Source organism: Gopherus flavomarginatus, chromosome 3 (assembly GCF_025201925.1).
Source record: "Gopherus flavomarginatus isolate rGopFla2 chromosome 3, rGopFla2.mat.asm, whole genome shotgun sequence".
NCBI lineage: Eukaryota > Metazoa > Chordata > Testudines > Testudinidae > Gopherus > Gopherus flavomarginatus.
The window spans coordinates 69,367,938-69,388,637 of NC_066619.1; the positions used below are offsets into that span (position 1 = coordinate 69,367,938).

At 41.6% G+C, this 20,700-nt stretch overlaps 1 protein-coding gene across 17 annotated transcripts in view; it reads left to right on the plus strand.

The window, feature by feature from the left end:
• The first annotated feature begins 4,508 nt into the window (after positions 1-4,508).
• Positions 4,509-20,700, plus strand: part of FER (FER tyrosine kinase) — a 456,227-nt gene continuing 440,035 nt past the window's right edge. For 7 of the 17 annotated variants that reach the window (XM_050945735.1, XM_050945734.1, XM_050945736.1 and 4 more), the window contains exon 1: positions 4,664-4,747. The gene's annotated coding sequence lies outside the window, so the exon portion shown is untranslated. Of the gene's footprint in view, positions 4,748-6,442; positions 6,733-6,782; positions 6,873-15,435; positions 16,146-18,757; positions 18,891-20,700 lie in introns of those variants that run through there. The other 10 variants (XM_050945732.1, XM_050945731.1, XM_050945724.1 and 7 more) reach the window with 9 other exon arrangements.

Here is a 20,700-nt window from a genome sequence, read left to right on the forward strand (position 1 = left end):
TCCAGGCTCCTTCCCAGCAATTACTTCTCTCTCCCTCAGCTCCTCCATTATCGCTGACTACTCCAAGCCTTTGCACTGGTTCTAAGGGGTGCAGGAAATACATTTGTGTATTGTAGCCAAAATGAATTATTACTCAAAGTTCTGTATTAATATACCTAATAAGGAATCTATTTGTCAAAAAACATTTCCTGAATCATTTTTTGTTGTCTGTATTGTTACAGACTTACTTGCTTACAGAAATTTTAAAATAAATTACCAAAATGATTGAAACTCGCATGATTATATTGTGTTATTTTGACAAATAAAATATGCAAATTTTACAGAATTTGAAAATATTGTGCTCAGAATTTTTAACTTTTTGGTGCAGAATTTCCTCCAGGGGTACTTCTGGGAGAATGGACCAAAGGGGAAGTTTACTTCTAATTTGTATGTTGCTGCACAAGGCTGTACTGGTGAACTGGTAGAGGAGACCCAATCAAGAACACACTGGTGCTTATAAACTTGGAAGTGTCCAGCCTGTCTGCAGTGGTCCAAAAGGACAGAGAAGGGCATCTGTGACAAAGCTCCTGGCACCAACAGCCTTTCAGCCACTCAAGCTCTCTTTTCTGGGATATGCCAGCCCTAGCTTCACCCTTGAATTGTTTCCTGTGGTATCAAGTCCCTGAAACTGACTATTCACAGAAATTCCAGATCCTCTACAACCAAAGGGGTAGTGTATCACAGAAATTCCAGATCCTCTACACCTAAAGGTGCAGTGTAACCCCGTTTTACCTGAAACTATCTGTAAACCACACAGCACTTACAATCAAACAAAAGTAGGTTTATTTAAGAACGAATAAAGATTTAAATTCAAACAAGGAAGAATGCTGGAAGCAAAAGGTTACAATACAACAAAAAATAATCAAATGTGAACCTGTGGGTATACTTACCAGTAGTTGCCTATTGTATTTAACACAGATTTTCCTCACCACCCCACCTGCCCTAAGTTCCGTATTTTCTCAATAACCAGGATCCCAAATTTTCATGAAAGTACTCTTGCTCCTCAAGTGGTTTCCCCAGTGAATGAATAGTGCCTTTTCCTACACTTTGTTTTACTGAAAACAGTATTTTGTTTCCATTCACAGCCAGGGCAAAACTCAGTCTATTGTAATGTTCCCTTTTTTTCCCTCTAAGAGGTTTTGATTGTTTGGTGATACCTCTGATGATTTTCCACTGAGTTTTGGGAGGAAGGCTGGTCAACTGAGCCTTGTATAACATCACTGGCTGATTAGGAAGGGGAGATGCCTCTCTCTTGTGTGGATGGGCCATCCCTGATGCTCATTACCTCTTAGTGATTAATTTCTACTCCAAACCCAAGCACCATACTTTCAATATAAATGCATTGTTCCTTAAATATTACCCCTACATACATCTTGCAATGATTCGGAGTCTTGAAAAGTTAGGAGGTTTCTGAAGATATCTCACATGATATCCCTTATGGATAAATATCCTGCAAAATATGTTTGGTTTAAATAATTTGTCAGGCCTGAGGTGAGGATTGTTTACAAAGAACAAGAGGACCCTTTGCCAAGGGATCTTTGTGTTACAGCAGTAACAAATTTGATTGCAAACTGGGATGTTTAAAATAGGGTATGAAAAATATTTTTCTGAGAATTTGAAAGGTTAATAATTAAAATGTAAAAAAAAAATTCCTACTCTCATGATTTTGCTTGGTCCACACGTTATCAGTAATAGTAGATTTTTCTAGATGTCAGTGCCACACATTTTTTTTTACATATTCAGCATATGGTGATTTGCATATTTTGGTGATTTTTTGGGGCAGGGGTGGGAGAAGTTTTACAAATTTTTATTCTTATGGACTTGACTCAGAATGTAGGAAGACAGTAGGCCAGTTTCATTATCTTGGAAAATAATCTCCTCCTTGTTTGCTACAGATATTTTAGTCTGGTCATTGTACTAGTACAGGGTGTATACTGCTTTTTCTGGTACACTTTTGCAATGAAATCATTATAATGCACTGGTTCAGTTAAAAATCATTATGAAGACCATGTTCCACACTATTGAGTGTAAGATACTTGGCAGCTGAACTCAGCAACTTGTCAAGCACAGCTACTAGATATAAAAGGAGATGGAAGTAAGGAAGATGAGGAGAGACTCAGCAATGAGTGAATGTTGTGCCCATAGTTGGACTCCAAAAAGGAAGAGGTTGTTTTTCTATATTAATAATAAAAAAAAAATTGGTAGCAGGAAGGATGCTTATCTGAACTTGTGTATGCCTTTTGAAAAGGAAGGCTTTTTTGTTAAACTATTATATCTCACACAGGGGAGGACTTAAAGCTTCTTTCAGTGGTTTGTTTGGCCTCTCACACCATGTTGCTGTGATATATGTCTGCTATAGGTAGCAACATGTACAGAATTCACATTCTCCACTAGTATGGAGCTACTTTGGTGGAATGCTGATTGTCAGAGGTTCCTTTTTTCAGGATAGAATGTGAAAAATGATGTCAATTGAAATTATAAAGGGAATAGAGATAAGGAGAATGTTATTTTGGCTGGGTACCTAGAAGAGCATCCTATCTCTTGTGAAAAATGCTCATTACTGTTAATTATCACAGGCCGTCAGGAGTTCAGTTTAATGTTTCATCATATAAATTTTAGTAGTGTGGAACTCTTTACTGTTTAGGATAGAAGTGGCAGAACCCACTTTCCTTATAAATACCCATAACAGTATTACTAGCACTATAATGATTATATAGATTGCTAATAGTCATGTTCACTAGAATCTAATGATGTGTACATGACTTCAACTAAGTTAGCATAACAATTAATGTGTAGTAACTGAACAGAACCTGGTGAAAAGTGTAGCATGTGGGATTTACCCATTTTATAATTATGAAAAAGTCAGACAAAATGGTTTTCTGTAAGGCATCTACTGCTCTTTAATTAGTCTAATACAACATAAATGGAATTAAACAGTTAGCTAGTCTGCCTTTTAAGTGCAATATGGAAATGGAAAGTGCAGCTTTAGGGCAGAGAATTTTTGACAGTAACTCTAAATGCAGCAAATGAGTGTGCAGTAACATCTACTTATTAAAGAATCCTTTTTCAGTCCTTCTGGGGAATTTACAGCAATGCACTACATTCATTGTGTGCCTACTTTTTGTAGGTGAAGCTGCAGTGTATTTCAGAGTCCAGCTGAGAGAAGAACATTATAGTGAGAGAGAAGGGAAGCTGGTAGAAGTTAGCCTAAGGTGAACTTGAGGAAAAGATGAGTGTGTATGCCCCTCCTTCACCATCTTTGAAGACCCCTGCACTTTCCTCCAAGAGAGTAGTAACTGTGGCACCTCATTCTAGCTTCCCCATCCCATATGGGAGTGCTAGTCATCTCAACTGTGAATAGGACACAAGAACCATCTCTTGTAAAAGTCTTTTTCTCTTATAAGCCTATAGTATAGAGCCAGCATAGCAGTATAACCATAAAACTCAGGGGTGTAAAAAATCCATACTCCTGAGTCATGTAATTATACCAACCTAATCCCCAGTGTAGACAGCGCTATGCTGGTGAGAGAACATCTCCCTTTGACATAGTTACTGCCTCTTGAGGCAGTGGATTAACTACGCCAATGGCAGAAGCTCTCCTGTCAGCACAGGACCATCTTCACTGAAGTGGTAGTGGTTCAGCTGCTCCAGTGTAGTGTTTTAAGAGTATACCTACCCTTACTCTTGGTTACAGTATATTGTGGAAACTATCTTATGTGCATGGGGTGTCCTAGCATTCCTTGTGCTGCCTGCTTTGTTCTGTGGCTGACTCTCACAACTCTGTTTCTTATCTATTTCTCTGAATTTTCCCAAGCAATTGGGTGGTTTTTTTTTCAAATGCAGGCTCCCTGAGATAAGGGATTCACATCCCAGTTCACATGACTAGCAGTGAAAGTTTTTAACTCTTTATACTTTTTCTGAACGCACAGGACCCCAACAAGGCAAACAAACCAAATTCCCCATTTATTTATCTCTAAAATATTGATTTTTGGGCAGGCCTGAAGCTAGGATGACCAGATATCCTGATTTTATAGAGACAGTCCTGATATTTGGGGCTTTGTTTTATATGGGCAGAATTACCCTCCCCCCCTCCAGAATTCATACTTGTTAACTGATCACCCTACCTGGGACAGCAACAGGCTTTATGACTCCTGGATCCAGCTCTTGCTGGGGAGCCATGTCCAGGCAGGACAGGGTGGCCACTTGACAAGACAGTTTGGCCCCTTTGGCGCCACGGAAGGGGCGCGCTTGTAAGTAAAAAACCGCTACAACGATAACAGTGCGCGCCCGCACCGCCTAGCAGGCAGGTGAGTCCCGGCCACGACGGAGAAGGAGTACGATGACCGCTACTTCCGCAGGACTTAAATACGTACTATGCTAACAGCTAGGCCAACGGTAACGCCACGCTTCCGAACGCAGCATTTATAGCTAGCTGTGCAGACAGAGGCCACGCCCTCCTTACGTCTTCTAATGTCCCGCCCAGTAGCCTCCTCTGCCAATCGCCTGGCTTTCTTCAGAGTAGGGGCGGCAACGGCAGGTCAGTCTTCTCTACGGAATTGGTTGCTGGAGCTAGAGTGTCACGAGGGGGCGGAGTTCATGTGGATTGGCTGTCGGGTGGCGAGAGGTCCGAGCTGATTCGTTGGCAGCGCTCACGGGACGCTGGCGGGGCTGTGACGTCGCGCTGTGGTGGAGAGGCTCGGCTTGTCAGGTAAGTAGGTGCCGAGCGCGGCGCGGTGCGGTGGCCCCGTATCTCGGCAGCGGGGCTTAGGCGGGGCAGTGGGGCGGGAAGGGGGCAGGAGAGGTGGCTTCTGTTCCCGTCTGGGCCTCGTCTGCGGGGCTGTGGTGGGCAGGATGGGGGTGGCTAGGCCCAGCTCGCTAAGTTACCTGCAGCCGGGCAGGGGCGGTGGCAGCCGGGTCCCCTGGCCTGCTACGAGCACCCGGTGTCGCTTGTCAGCCCGTGTCCAGTGAGCGACAGCCTGCCCGGCTCCTCCCGTGGCGAGGGTCGCTGTGTGCCCCGCCCTCTCCAGTCTCGTCAGTGTCACCCCCACTCCTGGCCTGAGCGGCGGCGGGAGAGCGCGGGGTGCGGGCGTTACTGCGCGCTGGCCGGAGGTCTGCGCACGAGGGTGAGGCGTTGCTGGGTGTCAGCCTGTGGAGAGTACTTGGGTATTTGCTTCAGCCCTCCCCTCCTGCCAAGGTGCTTCACTCCACAGCTGCTTCCTCGCCCCCTTTAGTGTTCGGCTCCCTTCCCTCCCCTTTCCGCTTAGCTGCTGTCGTCCTAACAGAGCCCCCCTCCCCCGTTATGGCGCTTATGTGCCATTAGCTGTACTCTCGCTTTGTTCACTCTGCTGGTGTGCGACAACCCTGGTTGTTCAGACTGTACATTCTTCGGAGCAGGTGCTGGATATTCCTCCTGCTTGTGCTGTCAAAATAGAGAACAAGCCTAGCTGCTCCTAACACGCTAAAATTCTGGACCCTGATGAATTCATGTGGGTGAGCACTGCAAAAACCCACCTGCAGCTTACTCTTGATAATTGGCTTAAAACCCAGATTTGCATCAGAAACCTACATGAAGTGTTTTAGAATGTTGTCAGTCTGAGGTTATGTTAAAATAAAATAAATGGCACTGTAGTGAAAGCAAAGGCTGAGAAACTATGTCCTTGTCAGATAGATTAAAAGAATAGCTACTGATAAAGTTAGGCAGACACATTGTTTAGATTAGAATGAAATGTGTTGCAAACTAAAAATCAGTGAATATTTTCAAGCAGAATATTCGTGGAACCTTATTAAGAAACAAAGATGTGTTCTCTAGAAGATTAGCTTTATTATTGGCATAGCGCTATCAATGTACACAGTGCTTTTAAATAATAAGTTAAAGGTTCCTGCCTTGAGCAGTTTAGAATAAACAAGGAGAGAGATATGGGGAGGCTGAGTTGCAATAATGAATGATCACAGTAACATGCATCTGGTAAATTCCTCCTTTTTGTTCTCTCAGTGTAGTATAACAACTTGAAAATATTGTCTACAGTGAATTTATGGGTGGAGGTTATTGCTGGAAGGCTAACATGAAAGTTCTTCTGCTTCAAAGATCTCCTCAAAGCTCACAAGTTTGTGTGATTGTATAGGGTCAGCAACAGTACTTTCAGAGGTCATCTCTTAAACAGATAAATTAAAAAAAACCCCTAATACCTTTACTTAATCTAAATTAAATATGTATATAATATATATAAAATGGCAAACTAAGGATTATTCGATTACAAGATTTTAGGTAATTTATATACAAAATTGTTTTCTGTTTCTTGTATTAAAAGTCACAGTCTCCAAAACTCTGGTCTCATATAGGATTGAATCTATCTCTTTTATTTGTATTATGGTAGTACCTGGAGACTGCAGTCAGTATTGTGGATCCTATTATGAAAAGATGCTGGACAAAGTTAGGTACTCAGGGTTCCTGTCATGAAGAATTTACAGTCTTAAAGTAAAAAGTGGATGTAACAATTAGAAGAGAAGGGGGAGGGAGGATGTGTTAAATATGGGAAGGAGGATTTAGATCTGTGATTCTCAACCTCTCCCATAAGATGACCCTGTGTTATAACAGGAAGTTCTCTTCTCCCACAAATTTCAGGACCCATGATCCCATTTAAATAAGGGAAGTGGTTGTAACTCCGTAAAACAAGCATGGGGAAGGAAGGAAGGGTAGGTGGAAGGCAATGACAGGCCCTATGTTGAGAATTCTATGATTTACTTGTTCCAATGCAAATTCTGTCCCTGGTTTGCTTATATATATCTTCTCCTACTGGAATATCATATTGAATATTGGACATTGGTTCAATGCTGTGAGTGTACAACTTTATTTTCTTCAAGCCTCTACTCTGTTCGTTCTGTTTCTCTATTTATGATGTGATATGATATGTATGGTAAGGTCCAAGCTTAAAGTGGAGTGATCTTTTACTGTATACTGATGACTTAATGTTTAACGTCAGAATAAATGAATTTTAATGAGAGATTAGAAAAAAAAAGGTAGCTGATTTAAAAAAAAAGTGAGATTTCTGTGAGAAATGTAGAAAGTAAAGTGTAGGTAAGGGTGGAATTTTTAGAAGCTCAGACTTTATGCAAAAGGGACGAGAGAGCTAACTTACTAAACTGGACTAGAAGTGGGTAATATAGCACCTACTGAATTCATACTAATTTCAAAATGTACTCCTGTACTATTCATGGACTTCTTTAATTTAGCATATTATTTTGTATCATGAGGAAAAAGGGTGTCTTGCTAGTGGGAGGTGGGTTGGCACAGGATTCTTGCCTTGGGCAAGTCTAGATTGATCCTGTTTTCCCCCTGTGCTGAATCTCATGTTATTCTCCACATTGCCTTTTCCACTTACCGTCAGTCGCTGACCTGGTGTTTGAACTGTTGGAGTAAAGTATGTTGCCCAGTCATGCTGGGGGCACGGAAAAACTGGTCTAAAGCCCAGACAGAGCTGCTTCGTTACAGGGAGGTAGTCTAGCTGCATGAGGTAATCTGCTTACAGGGAGGAGTCTGCTAGTGTGTGGGAAGTGGGCTTAGAGAAGGGAAAAGGGGGTTCCTTTTGCTGATGGGCAGGTTGTGGGTGGAAGAAGAGGGAGAGAGTTTATGCAGTGTACTTCCCTCTGGAGCAAACATTTGTTCTTCCTATTAAATGTTAAATTTTACTTTAAAGCCTTTTTTTTTATTACTCAACACTAAACACTAACTTAATTATAAATTCTTCTTAATTACTTACTTATATTGTACTTAGAGTATTCTTAAAAATGGAGGAGAGAATTAATACAAATAAAGCATTCACTGTTTCAAATCACAATAGAAAGCTCTCCGTTCATCAAAAATATGTATATGGAATACATCTTTAAACAGTGAGAGAACTTAAAATAATTTATATTTAAATGAACATAGTTTCTAAGGTACAGATTTTTATTATCACAGTGCACTGTTGCAAATTACTTTGTTTTTGAAGACTAAATATTCATGAAAGTATAAAATTATTTTGTTTTTAATTTTGGTTTAGAAATTTCTTTGAGGTGAATATTAATATCCATGCAACATTTGCCTCAACGTATAAACTTGTTAGTAAACGCTTACAAAAATTAACTGTAACACTTCATTTTGGCTCAAGATAAATTCATTTTTTAAACGTAGTTCCATACTAGAGCTACAGCACACAGTTTATAGAAAGGATTTTGAAGAAGAGAGCTTTTAGGACCATCATTGCTATTCTAATTTGCTGTCAACACTGAAGCTTAAAAGAATGAAATGGAAAAACTAGGCTCTTTGATATCTTGTGTTGTCCTCTCCTGCAGGGTATTTCCTTTCTATCAGACCAAATATTAGAAGGCAGAGCAGCCAGTTTGATTTAAGAGTTTTGTGCTGGTTTAGAGACTCAGGCTACGTCTTCACTACCCGCCGTATCGGCGGGTAGCAATCGATTTCTCGGGGATCGATATATCGCGTCTCATCTAGACGCGATATATCGATCCCCGAAAGCTCTCCTGTCGACTCTGGAACTCCACCAACGCGAATGGCAGTAGCGGAGTCGACGGGGAGCCGCGGACGTCGATCCCGTGCCATGAGGATGGTAGGTAATTCGATCTAAGATACTTTGACTTCAGCTTTGTTATTCACGTAGCTGAAGTTGCGTATCTTAAATCGATCCCCTCCCCTAGTGTAGACCAGACCTCATTCAGATGGGCTGCCTGCCTATAGTCAACCATGCAACTTGGAGGCATGGGGGAGCTTTCAACTCCTTTGTGCTTTTCTCATTGTCTGTGCTGTTTTGCTTCTTGTTCTGTTTCCGTTTCTAAATTTGTTCTTAAGGATTGCTCTAGATCAGTGGTTCTCAAACTTGAACTGCTGACCCCTTTCGTGTAGCAAGCCTCTGAGTGCAACCCCCTTTTATAAATCAAAAACACTTTTTAATATATTTTAACATCATTATTAATCCTGAAGGCAAAGTGGGGTTTGGGGTGGAGGCTGACGGCTTGCAGCCCCTCGTGTAATAACCTTGCACCCACCAGAGAGGTCTTGACCTCCAGTTTGAGAACGCTTGCTCTAGATTGCCCCACTTGCCAGTAGCCAAGGAGCTGTTACAGTAGATTTTGGACACCAGGGCGCAAGAAAATGCTGGCCATGCCCCTTAGGCAAGCTCCAGGGATGGTTGTGGTAGTAGGACCTACTATGCTGTTAGTGGATTTCCTTTCACTGGACTGAGGCACCTATGCTACTTGCAATGGCTTCATTGCCACTTCATGCTCACAGTGCTCCCCTAATGCAATGTGAAATCAGCTCCAGATACTGGAGTACTAATTACAAACTAAAAGATTTTTCTTATACTTAGGTCTTCAGTTTGTTACATCGTGTAATAAAATTTCCTTTGACAATGCTACTATTGAGTAAATAATTTTAATAATTTATAAGCAGTTAGAAATGTATCTATATCTTGAAGTCCAAAAATGTAAAAAACCAATGTTTTATGTAATAACTGCCCTGCCTCTGTCTGATTAATTCTAAGGGAGACTTCATACAAGCAAAATGCATAAATATGATTTTTCAATATATATTCAAGAAAATATTTTAAGTTGCTTCAAGTCTGACATAGAGTAGTGAAAGTAAAAGCATTTTCCGAGATAAACATGCACCTCCCCCTGTTTAATTTGATTATGATCAAATGGAACTGAATAAGATATTTGTTAATCAATGGATTTGATACTCATATGTCATATCTAATACATTTTACTTCAGATGGATTTGTCTGGATTCCACATGGTTTGAATTATTAATTATTTTGCCATTGCAGGACCAAATTCTGCTGTTGGATGTTTCTATAGAGAAATTGGGCTCTGTATTCTTTATTTCTAATGATGCCTGATCTAGAAGGATCCCAGTTTATATCTGACTTTGCGGAACTGGCAGTTATGAGAGAGAACTTAAAAAAGCTCTCGATGAATCATGTAAAGTGAATCTTGAAGTTAGAGACTAGATCTGGAATCCTACTGCCATTTCTACCGAAGCACTTTTCAGAAGTGAATTGCATTTGGAAAATCTTCCCGTATTTGGAAGTTTTACCATTGACTTCAGTGGCTAATGGAAGCTGAGTTAGGCCGGTGCAGAGTGCTCATTTAAATCATTCTACCCTTTCTTTCTGGGCTTTGGAAGTTTTCTTTTAAAGGTATGAAAATAGAATATCTCAATGGTAAGGGATAATAATTCTTATATGGCATAAACTAATTCTAAAAATATTTTCCTATATGACCCTTGCAGTAATGAGTATTTATTTTGCATGTTGGTCTAATCCAGTGATACTCAGACCTCTGTGCTTCAGGAGCCAGATTAGTGATCAACATTACCCAAAGGAGCCACAGTAGTGTGAATTCATTGTTCCATGTACTCTTTCTCTATATATAATTATTCTCACAGAAAAAAGACTGACCAAGTATTCTACAATTAGCTAATAACATAGGAATAGCATCCTGATTAGTTAGTAATTTAGATTAGTTAATTAAATCACAGTGTTTGAACGTTACACGTCACAAAGAACTGTGGGAGACACATTAAACTCAGTCTTAAGTATCACTGGTCTAATCTCAATATCATATATGAATGTCGTTCAGTATACATCAAACTACTTTAAATGTTCAGCATTATTTTAAAATCGCTTACCTACACTCTTAAAATCATATGCCCCCTCTGTTCACTGACTCTCTCTTCCCTGCACTCTCTTCACCCACTCCAAATTCCTGCTTGCTTTGTGCAAGTTAACTTTTCCTGTTTGTCTTGGGCAAGCAGACTTTCTCAAGCCTAGGTTGTAGGATTTCCTTATGCTGATGTCACAGTTACTTTTTGGGATAGAGTGAAATTCAGATTATATTCTCTCTCGTCCCTTTCTGGCTTCAATGTATTGTATTGTGAGGGCAGGCCAGTTTAGGCTTTGTATCATCTTGATTTATAAGCAATACTTCATTGGATAATCCAGAACAAATGTGATTTATTTATAGACCATGACAAAGAAGCAAAGCATGTATATACAATTTCATACAAGATAAACCTATATTAAAGAAATGTTAAGTTTTTACTATGAAGCACTCTTCAGAAAATAAAAGCTCTCTGTAGCTTTTACTTCTTGAGTATTATGTTTTTTACTTTGTAGCCACATACTTTATTTTATAACCATAGGACAATCTGTTTATCAGATTGTTTGACAGAGTATGAGGCAAGCCCATATAGTGAATTGATCTGTGGCCTCTCTTAATGCAGTTGTATGTTCAGTGAAGCTGGTAGCTGTAACAGCCTCTCTTCAATCATTGCAAAAACCATATGGTGTGTTTAATGAATGTAGTAGGTCTCTTGGAATAGGATGAATGGTGTTATTGATCACCCCAAAGAAGCTCAGTGTTCTGTTTTTGCCTCATCTTCAGACTTAGTTTCTCTGTGCCTTAGCTTTATATAAGTGAAGTGGGGATAATGCAAATTCCCACTCTCACCAGGATGTCACAGTGGGATTCTGCCCTTCTCTAGGAACCAGCAGAATCCCACTGAAGATCACCTGAGCCTCGATTTCCTTAAGCGTCTTCCCCAGTCTGGCATAGTCTCCCTTGATACATTCCAGCGAGAATCTGGCCATATCATTCGTTCCCACATGAAGGACAATCAACGGATTCTTTCCTGCTCCCGTTAGGATCCTTTTCAGCCTCAGGTCCACATCCCGTATCTTAGCACCCGGCAGACAGCACACCCTTCTGTTCTCTGGATCAGGTCTAGTTACAGGCCTGTCTATCTTTCTCAGTAAGGAGTCCCCAGTCACGTAGACCTGCCTTTTCCTGGCAACAGTGTGATTCTCCAGTCTATCCCCTGCACCACTGGCTGCAAGTCCTCTCAATTCCTATTCACCCTTGCAATCCTCTTGGGGCTCATATTTGGTGTTGTTTCCATTGACTGCTCCCCTCTTCCTGTAGGACTAGCAGCTCTTCTCTTTTTCCTTGCCCTCTCTCCTTCAGCGACCAACTGCTGTGCCCCTTCTTCATTTTCCAACTCTGCAAACCTGTTCCTGAGTTCTATTTCTCCTTCACCAGCCCGTCTTTTCCTCTACCTGGTTCTCTTAGTCACATGCTTCCACCGTCCACTTTGCTTACCCAGCAGTCTCTCCTCAGAATTCTTTGGTCCTGCTTCCATCTGCAAGTCTGAGCTTATCCCTTCAGCCTCCTCATGTCTTTGCTCCATCATCTGCTCGAACCCCCTTCTAAACTCGACCAGAGTTTCCACCTGCATCTCCAGTCCTCGGATCTTTTCTTCCATCAGCTCTGTCAGGCGGCACTTCATGCAGACAAAACTCTTTTCAGGTGCCCCCTCCAGGATCACGTACATGCCGCAGCTTCCACCTCCAGTCATCCTCCTTGTGTCTTTCACTGCTGCCTCTGTATCGGTCATAGCCTTGCCACCTAAAACCTGTTAGTCCAAGAAACACAAAACAAAACAAACCCCCTACAGGCACCAGAACACTGGCAGACCACCACCCACTCCCTTAACTAGCCTGTCAGTTCCTCTGCCTAGGTCTCTTAGTCTGCCCCGCAACCTACCCCTGTGAACTCCCTCTGAAACTCCCCTGTTTACAGCTCTGTTTGCTGGCTGCTGTGCCGCTGCAGCTGTCTGTGCTGCTGGCTGGCTGGCTACTTTTATAGGACTCCCTAAGCAGGTAAGCCCTGCCCCCTAATCAGGGCTCAGCTTCTCTCCCAGCACTCTGCCCCAGCAGCCTCCACACATACAAACTGCTCCTCCAAGAGAACTCCCTCTGAAACTCCCCTGTTTATAGTCACCCAAGCGCTCTGAAGGAACTTGTATATGAAGTTGCAGTACTACTAACTGATATGTAACCCATCACATGTCAACCTCTGCACCAGATCACTGGAGGATAGCTAATGTAATGCTGACTTTTTAAAAAGGCTCCAGAGGCAATTCTGGCTTATATGACAGAGGTGTATAAAATCTTGAGTGGTGTGGAGAAAGTAAATAACGAAGTGTTGCTTACCCCTTCACATAACACAAGAGCCAGGGATCACCCACTGTCGGAAGACAGGATTCTGGGCTAGATAGTCTGACCCACTATGGCCATTCTTAACGTTTTTAAATTAAAACTAATTATAAAAATGACATTTTTCTATGCTTCAGCATACATATCAATGCTTGTACTGTTGCTAACCTTAACGTTCAAACAATTATTCAGACTGCATATTCTATAGGATGCTTCTTACCTCACTTTGACTCTGTAGTTGCTGTATGCTGTGTAGGTCTCTAATTCCTTTTTCAGTGCTCCTTTGGCACACTGAAGGCAGAATCCAACCTTTCTAATTTCAAACTGCCTTCTAATAGTTGAATCTGTCACTAGCCAGCTTATGCAAATAAAGGTACATTAGACTTATTTTTCAGTGTATGCCAGGAAGTCTTCATAGTTGCCATGGGAACGTCTTAAAGTTATGGTGATCAGCTTTACATTATACAGGAGGTCATCATAGATGGCCATAATATTCCTTTCTGGCCTTAAAATTTTTAATCTAACCACTAAAATAATATTTTTTTGTGGATTAATTGTATTTTTTTGTGATCACAAAACTGGGGGGATTGCTGTACTGGCCTGATCCATGGAGTAAAAAATGCTCGTGCCAAATTTTATGATTATTTTCTTTGTGGAGGGGCAGAAGTGGGAGGAGAATATATCATGATGTATAGCAGAAGGATTCTATCTTGCATTATTTAATATACCAAAAAGCTATGTAAAAAGAACATTAAGGTTTGCCTTAATATGGCCCCCTTTGCTTATGAATTATGATAGTATGTGATCCTGTAATTAAATACTGTTTTTTCCTCTAGAACCACTGCTTCAGTCTGTGCATAGGTTGGAAATTTAATATTTTGTTCTCATTGTTAAAAAGTGGTGTATGACTTTTTTTTCCCTGCACACTGTTCAAAACCTTGTCTGGATACAGAACTGTTAATTTTCTTATGGGCTTTTCCATGATTCTCGTTGTACTATCTGATTGCTTGAAAACATTTATTTATTTTAACAACACACCTGTGAAGAGAGGGTAGTATCCACATTTTACTGATGGGAAACTGAGGCAAGGATCGATTAAGGTAAAAATGGGCACCATTTTTGAATTCCCATTTTGAGATGTCCAAGACTAGAATTCTTAGAATGTTTAGCATTATGTAGCATTTTGTATGTAAGTGTTCAGCTCATCTGCAAATCAGACTCCAGAAGGAACACACAACTAGTGACAGCCTGTGAAAATTTCGGTGTAAATGACTTACCCAACATCACATAGGAATTCTATGGCAGAGGTGTAGAATCCACTTCTCCAGGGTAACATTAAACTGTCTTGTTCACTACACACCTTGTAACTTCTGAAACAAATAAGCAGGGCCCTACCAAATTCTCGGCCACAAAAAGCATATCACAGACCATGAAATTTGGTCTTTTGTGTACTTGTACCCTGTACTATACAGATTTCACGAGGATGACCAACATTTCTCAAATTGGGGGTCCTGACCCAAAAGGGAGTTGTAGGCAGTCGCAGGTTATTTTAGGGGCGTTGTGGTATTGCCACCCTTTCTCTCTGTCTGGGCGGCCAGAGAACGGTGGCTGTTGACTGGGCGGCCAGCTCTGAAGGCAGCACCCTGCCAGCAGCAGTGCAGAAGTAATGGTGGCAATACCATACCGTACCACTCTTACTCCTGCACTGCTGCCTTCAGTGCTGGATGGCTGGAGAGTGGCAGCTGCTTGCTGAGGGCCCAGCTCTGCAGGCAGAAGTAAAGGTGGCAATATCATAACATGCCATCCTTCTGTGCTGCTGCTGGTGGTGGCTCTGCCTTTAGAGCTGGGCTCCTGGCCAGCAGTTGCCGCTCTCCAGCTGCTAGGAGCAGCACAGAGGTAAGGATAGTAGTACTGCAACATCCCCTACAATTTGTGATTTTTCTCCCCCCACCCCCAACTCCTTTTTGGGTTAGGACCCTTACAGTTACAACACTGTGAAATTTCAGACTTAAATAGCTGAAATGGTGAAATTTACAATTTTAAAAATCCTATGACTATGAAATTTACCAAAATGGACTCTGAATTTAGTAGGTCCCTAACTATAGAGTCAGAAATGACTATAATCAAATGAAAAGGACAGTTATTTAAAAAAAAATTCTCTCAACTTTTACAATGAAAGCAAATATAAATAAAAAGTAAATTTGTATTTAATAATGCTAAACTTTAAGTAAGTTTTTCATTAATGAGACAGTATTTTAAGATTGAATAAAAATGTTTCCATTACAGCAGCCTCTACATAAAGTCTCCCTTGTCCTGCGTCTTGTGGATGGTGAAATATTAGATTCTGATTAGGAACATTGACCATTGTACATGGGAAGGGTCTTTCTTCAAGATGGATGTGAAGCCACAAAAAGGAAAGTAACAAAGTATCATTGGTGCCCAGCCTATGTAACCTGTCCAAGCAAATGCAAATCTAAAGACCCCAGTAGCTACCTCTCCTTTGAAGAGAAGCAGGAATTCTTACTCTGTTCTTCACTTGATCTAGAAAAGGATTCCAAGACACGAGCAAACAAACAGATCATCAATATTTAACTAAATTCAGGAGATTAAGGGTTCCATATTAATTTTTTGTAATGGTGATGCTAATATGGGTTCACTGGTTAAAGATGTTGTTAGTGGAATTCTTCCCGAGAAGTTGCAATGAACAGGAAAGTAAAAAAGGTCCCTGAACAGGGACTTTACAGCAAGAGGACCTTCAGTACAAGCCATCCTGTTGGCCATATGCTTTGCTAGAGCTAGGGAGGGATGCATACTCCCAATTCATTGGGTGCACTCTACCATTGCTTATTCCTATGTGTATTGTCCATAGGGCACCAACCAGTTGCAGCAGCACCCTTTGCTTCAGCATTGCAACTGTAATTCCAAGCTGCTGTGAAGGGGAGGATGCTGGAGAGAGAATTTACCCTGCAGCAGTGGCTCCTGTCCCACAAAGCTGAGCCTGGCTCCCTACTCCATGTATTGTGACCTGGCATATAGGATCACAGTGCCACTCAGGTTACTAAGTTTTGAAGTTTATTAGTAATGTATAGCTTTTTAGTAAATTGAATTAAATCGAAGGCAAATGGAGTAACATCATATCTAGTGATGGCAGGGTAGGCAGCACAGAAGTAAGGTAGTAGTACTGCAACATCCCTACAATTTGCGATCCCCCCTGCCCCCAAACTCCTTTTTAGGTTAGGACCCTTACAATTACAACACTGTGAAATTTCAGATTTAAATATTTAAATCATGAAATTTACAATTTTTAAAATCCTATGACTGTGAAATTGACCAAAATGGTTAAACCTTTATAGTTCCAGTCTTAGTAAATTGGAGATGATAGTTCAAGCATTCTGTGTCTGTCTTTCTATTTTGGGCTCTGCTTTTTCCCCAACATCCCTATGCCTCAGATTCTAACTGTCAGTGAGACTGTATTCCAATCCTCTCATCTAAGGGTCTGTCATTTCTACTCTCAGTTCCTTTGAAGTCTAGGTATGAACGCTAGTACCTGGTAACTGCTAATCTGGCATGGATGATACAATTGACTTTGAAGCCAATATATACCTTCCCCACTTTATGTCCCAATTTTATTTACTAATAAAGATGATTCAGGTTTCATGAGCGAAGAGTTTTTCATCTCCCTTTACTGAAGATACATATGTCAAAGTAATTCCAGGAATTTTTTAAATGCCACTTGATCATAATGACATCTAGATGGGGATAATGTAGATCTATTTTCATAAGGAATAAATAGGGTGGGGATGGGATGTCAGAGAGGGTCCACGCCTGTGGAATTGCTGTCCTCTGTACAGGGATTTGGGGAGGGGAGGGGAGGGGTCAGAGAGGGTCCAGGCTGGTAGCTCCTGGGTATTTTTACCTGGTATTTCACTATAATTTTCCATTAGTTGATGAACATTTAAAGCAGCTATGAAATCTTTACTGTGTAGTCAGGTAGAGACATCATAAAGAGTAATCATAATCAAGTCTCTTTACACTGGACTTACTCCTGCTGTGCTGCTACAATTGTATACATATGCTACTGTACAAGAGACTGATCATGCAAAACTCTTGTACAGCGTGTGTTTGCAGTTCAGTGTAAAAAGGTTTAATTACGATTATTTTAACAGAAACCCAGAAAAGCTGCAGCCACTACCTTTCCCACATGAACCCCTACACCCACCTGCTCCCAGGAACTTCAGTTTTTGAGGGAGCCCCCATTTATCATCCTCTCCTATGAGTCCCTGCCATGCCTCCCTGATCCCCCTGCTTCTTACTTCTCCCTGTTGTCTGGAGGCTTCCTTGGGGGAAAGGATTTTATGGTCTTCCTCTCTGTCCCACATCTAGCCTTGCTTGCCCCTTCCCCTGGAGTCTCCAGGAGAACGTTGGCATTGGAGCCCAGAATGGCAGGAGCACAAGGACAAGGACCTCTGACTCAGTGGCAGTGTTACAGGCTCCCACTCCCCTCTTCCTCTCTCTGCCACCACTCAGTAGCTCTGTTCTGGGCCAGACAAGGAGAACTAGCCTGCATTGCTCCTCTTTGCTGGCTCCTGGCTTTCTTTAGTCCTTAGACATTAGTCTTTAGTCTTTAGACATTGAGAGGAGCAGCCATGAGTTTGGCAGGCAGAGTGGGACCTTGGTGCCAGCTATGCTCTCAGCCATGTGAGTTGTGCACATCTGGGCCTGATTTCTGTGCGTGCAATTGCACCCGGAGATCCTGCAACAGCTGCCAGTGGCTAGAGCACCCATGAACTAGTGTGATGTCCTGAAGACCATTGACCGCACAAACAGAGTTTCATGGCTTCATCTTTCATGGAGGTTGCTTTTGTGATACCATGTGCCTTACTGTTCAAGGCATGCCTGACAGTTCTGTAGCTCAATGTCACTAGTGGCTGTGCTTTGGAATTCAGACACACACTTTGAGCAGATGTTTTGTTCCTCCAATTTCACAGGAATACAACTGTGTTGGTGAAGATAGTACTGCATGAGTCAAACAAATCTAAAAATGCAGTTTAACACGTCCTTATAGGGTAGGCAAAAGAGAGTTCAAACCCTCAGTTGACTTTGTAGCTGTGTTTTTGTTCTAGCTACAACAGTTGTGTACCCAGAGAGATGCAACTTTATAAGTGCAATAAACACTGGAAGCAAAACTATAGAAGAAAACAATTATCGGGTTCTCGTTCAGCCTCTCTTCTCAAAATCTCACTCTGGTAATCCACTTTGGTTTATGAGGCCACATCTTTCAATTCCTTCTCCAATGTCAAGTATTCTGTTCCATTTTCTTCCTTTGAATAAAAGAAAAGCAGTAGAGGCTGTGCAGTTTTAGAGCTGAAACAATTAAAATGTTTTCACAAAAATGACAAACTTCAGGGTGGAGACAGCCTCAATTCTTGCTGTAATGTGTTCTGGAGATCTTGTAATTTCAGTAGATTAGGCTGAGTTTTATGTACATAGCCCCATCAAGACCATTAATAACTGACGCTTACCTATTTGAAACATCACTGTCTTCCTCTCCTCACTCCTGCCCCATGGGATTGATGGTGCTAGTGTAGGACACCTATGTTACTAATTGGAAAAATGCCTGTATTATTTTTTATAAATATTATGTATGACTTTGTTTCTCCGTTCAGTTGTTCATTGCTGCCTGTTTGAATATGTAAAGTCAGAGGAGGCTGTAAAGGATTGTTACAGAACCCAGGAGGAAAAGGAAACCAATGATGCGTTAAAAGTCAGCCTCAGGTACCCTGCTCCAGAGGAGATAAGGTAACTGATAGCTGGGCCCTCAGTTTGTGTGGAGAGGGAAATATTCTGGTTCCATCCAGATTAGGAGGCTTTACTCTTTCCAAGCCTAAACTGAGGTCAAAGGAGATCTAAAATCTAAACCTAGAAAAGGAGAGGTTTTTGGGTGAGCCAGGAGAGGTGGCCTTGGATGTATCTGTGAAATAACTGCTCGGAAGACTCTGCTTGTCTTCGCTACTGGGGAGATCGACACTGCTGCAATCGATGCAGTGGATGTTGATTTAGCGGGTCTAGTGAAGGTAAGTCGACCAGAGAGCGTCGTCCGTCGATGCAATGCAGTGTAGACAGCAGGGTAAGTTGACCTAAGCTACGCTGAGTCCAGCTACATAAATAATGTAGCCAGAGCAGGGTAACTTAGGTCAACTTATCCCGGTAGTGAAGACAAGCTCTCAGTCAGAGAATAAGCAATAAGGTTGCAAGCAGTTCAGGCTCTTTCTCCTAAATCAGAAATGAGGACTAAAACAGACCCACCAGCACTATAAATAGAGAGGTTTAAGCTCAGGTAAGGAAGTACGTATGTAGGACTCCGGCTTTGTTTTGTTTTTTATATTTTGGCCTGGAGAAAAAGGGCTTGCCGGTCCAAATGCTGTTAGCCCTGCTGAGGTAGCCAGGGTTGATACTCAGGGGGCTGAACTCAGGTCTTGCTTTGAGAGTGGATGAATTGCAGAATTCCGCCCAAGGAGAGCTAAAGGTCCAAAGCCTGACACCTGGTTGATGTCCCTTCTTGGGCTCTCGCTGAGTGCAACTGTGCAACCTATATTTACTCCTTCATTCTTATCTGGTAACCGTGACAACCTATATTTACTCCTTATCTGAGCATTATTATTCTAGGAAGCTGAGAAGTGATATAAAAAGTGCTCAAAAATCTGTGAGTGCAGGGTGTTGTTTTGAAGTTGTATAGAGTTCACTATGCCCATCATGTAACTCACACTTTGAAGTAGAAATAATATCTCATAGGCAGGAACTTTGCTGATAGTTGAACGATGTGACAAAATTCAAACAAGGGTTGACAAGCTATCCAAAAATAGGATTATCATGATTATACTTTTTTCAACTTCTCCTGGGTTTCATGCGTTATAATACCATCTTTGGCATGGGCATACTAAAAGTGATGTTATATACCTGAACTTGCACCTTCTTGAATCTTGCCTGTGGAGTGCAGGTTCCCAGTACAATCATCTCCTCTATCTTCTAGTGATCCAGGAGCCCAAACTAATGGTGGAGAATACCCGATGCTATCTGGAAAAAAGGATAAAGACAATGGACAGTGTTGGGACAGCGAATACGTATGGAATATCTTGCTGGTCACCATGTCCTTATCAGAAAAGAATGTTTTCTTCATAGGGAGATGTTGCTAATCTTCTGGGCTTGCTGTTAGCAGATCTCTTTACAAACTGGCAAAACACCAAACCATACCTGTATTTTTTCTGGGGGTAGGATCCGTTATTTCACTCCTAAAGAGACCAAACTTTCTGTCTTAGGATCAAGTATTACAACCTAATGTCAGTTCTCTCAATCTAATTGCTTGGCGGTTGAGAGGAAAATTCTAGCCCAGGTTGTGTGCTTGGAGGAAGTGATTCAAATGTTTTTCTCTTCAAAAAGAGACTCTGCAGCCCAGCTGTCTGCCAGATACTGGAACAGACTCTACCCCTGATCTTAGATAAAATAAGGAGACAGCCCCCCTTGCACCTCAAAAGCTTCTGGAAGAAGCTTCTGGTAATATTCTTATTTTCAGTCTATTGAAACCTGTTTCTTAGTCACAATGATATCTGCT